Source organism: Meles meles, chromosome 2 (assembly GCF_922984935.1).
Source record: "Meles meles chromosome 2, mMelMel3.1 paternal haplotype, whole genome shotgun sequence".
NCBI classification, from domain to species: domain Eukaryota; kingdom Metazoa; phylum Chordata; class Mammalia; order Carnivora; family Mustelidae; genus Meles; species Meles meles.
The window spans coordinates 125,771,471-125,779,348 of NC_060067.1; positions in this window are offsets into that span (position 1 = coordinate 125,771,471).

The window sequence follows — 7,878 nt, forward strand, 5'->3', positions numbered from 1 at the left end:
TGCTAAAGGACGGTGAGTACAGATCTGATTAAATTTAAATTCCAACTCTCACTTATAAACAAAGCAAAGTAAAAAGAATGCTCACAAAGTGAATCAGCTTCAAAAAGTTGGTATTGAAATGAATATAATTGGACAGAAGTTTGGGATGGAAATAGGAGCTGTCCACATCAATTTCAAATGGTTGGAAAGGTTAGAATGTAAGGCTCTCCACTGAACTCTGGAACTATTAGAATGAAATGAAGAGGACTCTTGATAATATCAACCCCAAGAGCTTTGACTCAATCAACTGAACAAAACAATATCAGTGAGGAGCAAGGTATGTGTAAACTGTTCTTGGGAAAATAACTCTCTGCAGACAGTACCAGGACTTGGCTCACTCAGTCTCATTCCCAGCAGGCTTTTCCCTCACCTTTCCCTTTGAAATGGGTTGAAATGCTGAACACCAGTTTTCTACCTGGGATGGCCAGTGATGCAAGGGTACAGCATTCCTTCCCATGCGGAAAGACGAAGCTGCTGGGAATAAGGGCTTTAGTCCTCTTACCTTGTTGCTTCCAGGAAATTGGATGTAGGATCTGGAAGTGCACCAGCCATCTTGTGACCTCAAGGGCAGACTTCTGGCATTCTGAGCTACTCTTGCCAGCCTGGTATTTCTACCCTCAGAGTTCCTGTCACCAGAGACAAAATAAACTCATATCTGTTTAAATCCTTGCAGTGAGGGCTTTTATTTTAAAAATTCATTTATACTCAAACACATACCTGCCTGATAGAGCTTTGATACCTCATTCATTCATTCAAAATTGGTTATCACTGGAAACATTTACAGTAATTGGTGTCTGTTAGTGAAGGAGGGAGGACTGAACAGAGGAAGGGAAAGGAGAAGATGGCACATGTTCCTTGTGTATCTGGAGTTTAATTTCTAAATTGGAGAATCAGACATTGCCACAGATTAAGCAGCAGTTTATGAGAAGTGCCTTATGTACCAATCAATATTTGGCCCCAAGTATGCAGATGATCTTCTACAAGCATCTGGGATCCATTTTGGCAGCTTGGGCATCACATGGGCATCTACATACAGCAAACACTTGGCCGTAACATATGTCATGTGTTCCTAAAGTCACATGAAGATGATTTTAGTATGAGGTGTTCAATGGTGTATGTTTTACTATAAAACAGTATATACTTATAGCCAAGGATCAAAGTTAGGACATAAATTCCTGGGATCTTTTTTGTTTCATCTTGGTATTCCTCACCATGACTAATTTCTTGTTTGCATGTTTCAAGGGCAATGTAGTTAGTTTTATTTCCTGGTTTTAATTTAATACAGAGTATACAGAGATATAATCTGACTTCTTCTTCCATTACTGACGAGTTCTAGATCCAATTTAGCAGTGAACACTCTATTCAGTTCCTAGTTTCCTGACCTTGATGAATGAATTCCATAGCAAGGCTAGGTCATGCCACCTACCTTCTTTCCATAGAATGTCCTTGGGTTCTGGTCAAGGGCTGAAGACATGGTGGCAGTGGGAATGGGGAAATAAGAATAAGACATGGCGGAGGGAGGAGTCAAGATGGCAGAGAAGTAGCAGGCTGAGACTACATCAGGTAGCAGGAGATCAGCTCGATAGCTTATCTAAACATTGCAAACACCTACAAATCCAACGGGAGATCGAAGAGAAGAAGAACAGCAACTCTAGAAACAGAAAATCAACCACTTTCTGAAAGGTAGGACTGGCGGAGAAGTGAATCTAAAACGACGGGAAGATAGACCGCCGGGGGAGGGGCCGGCTCCCGGCAAGCGGCGGAGGAACGGAGCACAAAATCAGGACTTTTAAAAGTCTGTTCCACTGAGGGACATTGCTCCAGAGGCTAAACCAGGGTGAAGCCCACGCGGGGTCAGCGTGGCCCCAGGTCCCGCAGGGTCACAGAAGGATCGGGGGTGTCGGAGTGTCGCAGAGCTCGCAGGTATTAGAACGGAGAAGCCAGCTGCAGAGACAGAGCCAAGGACTGAACTCTCAGCTTGGGGTTACCTTGAACTGGTCACGGGCTGGGTGAGCTTGGAGCGCGGCTAGAGGCCAGGGAGTGATTGGGTGCTGTCCTCTGGGGGCGCACTGAGGAGTGGGGCCCCAGGCTCTCGGCTCCTCCGGGGCGGAGACTAGGAGGCCGCCATTTTCATTCCTGTCCTCCGGAACTCTACAGAAAGCATTCAGGGAACAGACGCTCCCAAAAGCGAACCCGAGCCGATTACTTAGTCCGGCCGCCGGTAAGGGCCGTGCAATCCCGCCTCGGGCAAAGACACTTGAGAGTCACTACAACAGGCCCCTCCCCCAGAAGATTAACAAAATATCCAGCCAGGACGAAGTTCATCTATCAAGGAAAGTAGGTTCAATTCCTAAGACAGCAGCGCAATTCCAGAGGAGGAGAAAGCAAAGCACGGAACTCATGGCTTTCTCCCCATGATTCTTTAGTCTTGCGACTACTTCAATTTTTTTTTCTTTTTTCTTCTTCTGCTAAATTTTTAAAAACTTTTACCCTTTTCTTTTTTAACGTTTTTTGACTAGTTTATCTAAATATATATATTTTTTCTTTATTTGTTTTATTTTTTAAATTTTTTTCTTTTTTTTTCTGAACCTCTTTTTATCCCCTTTTGACCCCCCACAATTTGGGGTCTCTTCTCATTTGGTTACAGCGCATTTTTCTGGGGTCTTTGCCACTCTTTTAGTATTTTATTTGCTCCTTCATATCCTCTTATCTGGACAAAATGACAAGGCTGAAAAAATCACCACAAACAAAAGAACAAGAGACAGTACCAAAGGCTAGGGACCTAATCAACACAGACATTGGTAATATGTCAGATCAAGAGTTCAGAATGACGATTCTGAACATTCTAGCCGGGCTTGAAAAAGGCATGGAAGATATTAGAGAAACCATCTCTGGAGATATTAAAGCCCTTTATGGAGAAATTAAAGAACTAAAATCTAACCAAGTTGAAATAAAAAAAACTATTAATGAGGTGCAATAAAAAATGGAGACTCTCACGGCTAGGATCAATGAGGCAGAAGAAAGAATTAGTGATATAGAAGACCAAATGACAGAGAATAAAGAAGCTGAACAAAAGAGAGACAAACAGCTACTGGCCATGAGGGGAGAATTCGAGAGATAAGTGACACCATAAGACGAAACAACATTAGAATAATTGGGATTCCAGAAGAAGAAGAAAGAGAGAGGGGAGCAGAAGGTCTATTGGAGAGAATTATTGGAGAGAATTTCCCTAATATGGCAAAGGGAACAAGCATCAAAATCCAGGAGATGCAGAGAACCCCCCTCAAAGTCAACAAGAATAGGTCCACACCCCGTCACCTAATAGTAAAATTTACAAGTCTTAGTGACAAAGAGAAAATCCTGAAAGCAGCCCGAGAAAAGAAGTCTGTAACATACAATGGTAAAAATATTAGATTGGCAGCAGACTTATCCACAGAGACCTGGCAGGCCAGGAAGAGCTGGCATGATATATTCAGAGCACTAAATGAGAAAAACATGCAGCCAAGAATACTCTATCCAGCTAGGCCAATATTGAAAATAGAAGGAGAGATAAAAAGCTTCCAGGACAAACAAAAACTGAAAGAATTTGCAAACACCAAACCAGCTCTACAGGAAATATTGAAAGGGATCCTCTAAGCAAAGAGAGAGCCTAAAAGTAGTAGATCAGAAAGGTACAGAGACAATATACAGTAACAGTCACCTTACAGACTAATAATGGCACTAAATTCATATCTCTCAATAGTTACCCTGAATGTTAATGGGCTAAATGCCCCAATCAAAAGACACAGGGTATCAGAATGGATAAAAAAAACAAAACCCATCAGTATGTTGCCTACAAGAAACTCATTTTAGATGCGATGACACCTCCAGATTTAAAGTGAGGGGGTGGAAAACAATTTACCATGCTAATGGGCATCAGAAGAAAGCTGCGGTGGCAATCCTTATATCAGATCAATTAGATTTTAAGCCAAAGACTATAATAAGAGATGAGGAAGGACACCATATCCTACTCAAAGGGTCTGTCCAACAAGAAGATCTAACAATTTTAAATATCTATGCCCCTAACGTGGGAGCAGCCAACTATATCAACCAATTAATAACAAAATCAAAGAAACACATCAATAGTAATACAATAATAGTAGGGGACTTGAACACTCCCCTCACTGAAATGGACAGATCATCCAAGCAAAAGATCAACAAGGAAATAAAGGCCTTAAATGACACACTGGACCAGATGGACATCACAGATATATTCAGGACATTTCATCCCAAAGCAACAGAATACACATTCTTCTCTAGTGCACATGGAACCTTCTCCAGAATAGATCACATCCTGGGTCACAAATCAGGTCTCAACTGGTATCAAAAGATTGGGATCATTCCCTGCATATTTTCAGACCACAATGCTCTGAAGCTAGAACTCAATCACAAGAGGAAAGGTGGAAAGAACCCAAATACATGGAGACTAAACAGCATCCTTCTAAAGAATGAATGGGTCAACTAGGAAATTAAAGAAGAACTGAAAAAATTCATGGAAACAAATGATAATGAAAACACAACAGTTCAAAATCTGCGGGACACAGCAAAGGCAGTCCTGAGAGGAAAATATATAGTGGTACAAGCCTTTCTCAAGAAACAAGAAAGGTCTCAAGTACACAACCTAACCCTACACGTAAAGGAGCTGGAGAAAGAACAAGAAAGAAACCCTAAACTCAGCAGGAGAAGACAAATCATAAAGATCAGAGCAGAAATCAATGGACTAGAAACCAAAAAAACAATAGAAAAAATCAATGAAACTAGGAGCTGGTTCTTTGAAAGAATCAATAAGATTGATAAACCCCTGACCAGACTCATCAAAAAGAAAAGAGAAAGGACCCAAATAAATAAAATCATGAATGAAAGAGGAGAGATCACAACTAACACCAAAGAAATACAGACAATTATAAGAACATATTATGAGCAACTCTAAGTCAACAAATTTGACAATATGGAAGAAATGGATGCATTCCTAGAGACATATAAACAACCACAGCTGAACCAGGAAGAAATAGAAAACCTGAACAGGCCCATAACCAGTAAGGAGATTGAAACAGTCATCAAAAATCTCCAAACAAACAAAAGCCCAGGGCCAGACGGCTTCCCAGGGGAATTCTACCAAACATTTAAAGAACTAATTCCTATTCTCCTGAAACTGTTCCAAAAAATAGAAATGGAAGGAAAACTTCCAAACTCATTTTATGAGGCCAGCATCACCTTGATCCCCAAACCAGACAAGGATCTCATCAAAAAAGAGAACTACAGACCAATATCCTTGATGAACACAGATGCAAAAATTCTTGCCAAAATACTAGCCAATAGGATTCAACAGTACATTAAAAGGATTATTCACCACGATCAAGTGGGATTTATTCCAGGGCTGCAGGGTTGGTTCAACATCCGCAAATCAATCAATGTGATAGAACACATTAATAAAAGAAAGAACAAGAACCATATGATACTCTCAATAGATGCTGAAAAAGCATTTGACAAAGTACAGCATCCCTTCCTGATCAAAACTCTTCAAAGTGTAGGGATAGAGGGCACATACCTCCATATTATCAAAGCCATCTATGAAAAACCCACCGCAAATATCATTCTCAATGGAGAAAAAATGAAAGCTTTTCCGCTAAGGTCAGGAACACGGCAGGGATGTCCATTATCACCACTGCTATTCAACATAGTACTAGAAGTCCTAGCCTCAGCAATCAGACAACAAAAAGAAATTAAAGGCATCCAAATTGGTAAAGAAGAAGTCAAACTATCACTCTTCGCAGATGATATGATACTATATGTGGAAAACCCAAAAGACTCCACTCCAAAACTGCTAGAACTTATACAGGAATTCAGTAAAGTGTCAGGATATAAAATCAATGCACAGAAATCAGTTGCATTTCTGTACACCAACAACAAGACAGAAGAAAGAGAAATTAAGGAGTCAATCCCATTTACAATTGTACCCAAAACTATAAGATACCTAGGAATAAACCTAACCAAAGAGGCTAAGAATCTATACACAGAAAATTATAAAGTACTCATGAAAGAAATTGAGGAAGACACAAAGAAATGGAAAAATGTTCCATGCTCCTGGATTGGAAGAATAAATATTGTGAAAATGTCCATGCTACCTAAAGCAATCTACACATTTAATACAATCCCTATCAAAATACCATCCATTTTTTTCAAAGAAATGGAACAAATAATCCTAAAATTTATATGGAACCAGAAAAGACCTCGAATAGCCAAAGGAATATTGAAAAAGAAAGCCAAAGTTGGTGGCATCACAATTCCGGACTTCAAGCTCTATTACAAAGCTGTCATCATCAAGACAACATGGTACTGGCACAAAAACAGACACATAGATCAGTGGAACAGAATAGAGAGCCCAGAAATCGACCCTCAACTCTATGGTCAACTAATCTTCGACAAAGCAGGAAAGAATGTCCAATGGAAAAAAGACAGCCTCTTGAATAAATGGTGCTGGGAAAATTGGACAGCCACATGCAGAAAAATGAAATTGGACCACTTCCTTACACCACACACGAAAATAGACTCCAAATGGATGAAGGACCTCAATGTGAGAAAGGAATCCATCAAAATCCTTGAGGAGAATGTAGGCAGCAACCTCTTCGACCTCAGCCGTAGCAACATCTTCCTAGAAACAACGGCAAAGGCAAGGGAAGCAAGGGCAAAAATGAACTATTGGTATTTCATCAAGATCAAAAGCTTTTGCACAGCAAAGGAAACAGTTAACAAAACCAAAAGACAACTGACAGAATGGGAGAAGATATTTGCAAACGACATATCAGATAAAGGGCTAGTATCCAAAATCTATAAGGAACTTAGCAAACTCAACCCAAAGAACAAACAATCCAATCAAGAAATGGGCAGAGGACATGAACAGACATTTCTGCAAAGAAGACATCCAGATGGCCAACAGACACATGAAAAAGTGCTCCACGTCACTCGGCATCAGGGAAATACAAATCAAAACCACAATGAGATATCACCTCACACCAGTCAGAATGGCTAAAATTAACAAGTCAGGAAATGACAGATGCTGGCGAGGATGCGGAGAAAGGGGAACCCTCCTCCACTGTTGGTGGGAATGCAAGCTGGTGCAACCACTCTGGAAAACAGCATGGAGGTTCCTCAAAATGTTAAAAATAGAACTACCCTATGACCCAGTCATTGCACTACTGGGTATTTACCCTAAAGATACAGATGTAGTGATCCGAAGGGGCACGTGTACCCGAATGTTTATAGCAGCAATGTTTACAATAGCCAAACTATGGAAAGAACCTAGATGTCCATCAACAGATGAATGGATAAAGAAGAAGTGGTATATATACACAATGGAATACTATGCAGCCATCAAAAGAAATGAAATCTTGCCATTTGCGACGACGTGGATGGAACTAGAGCGTATCATGCTTAGTGAAATAAGTCAATCGGAGAAAGACAACTATCATATGATCTCCCTGATATGAGGACATGGAGAAGCAACATGGGGGGTTAGGGGGATAGGAGAAGAATAAATGAAACAAGATGGGATTGGGAGGGAGACAAACCACAAATGACTCTTAATCTCACAAAACAAACTGGGGGTTGCTGGGGGGAGGTGGGATTGGGAGAGGGGGAGGGGGCTCTGGACATTGGGGAGGGGAGGCGAACCATAAGAGACTATGGACTCTGAAAAACAACCTGAGGGTTTTGAAGGGTCAGGGGTGGGAGATTGGGGGAACAGGTGGTGGGTAATAGGGAGGGCACTTTTTGCATGGAGCACTGGGTGTTGTGTAAAAA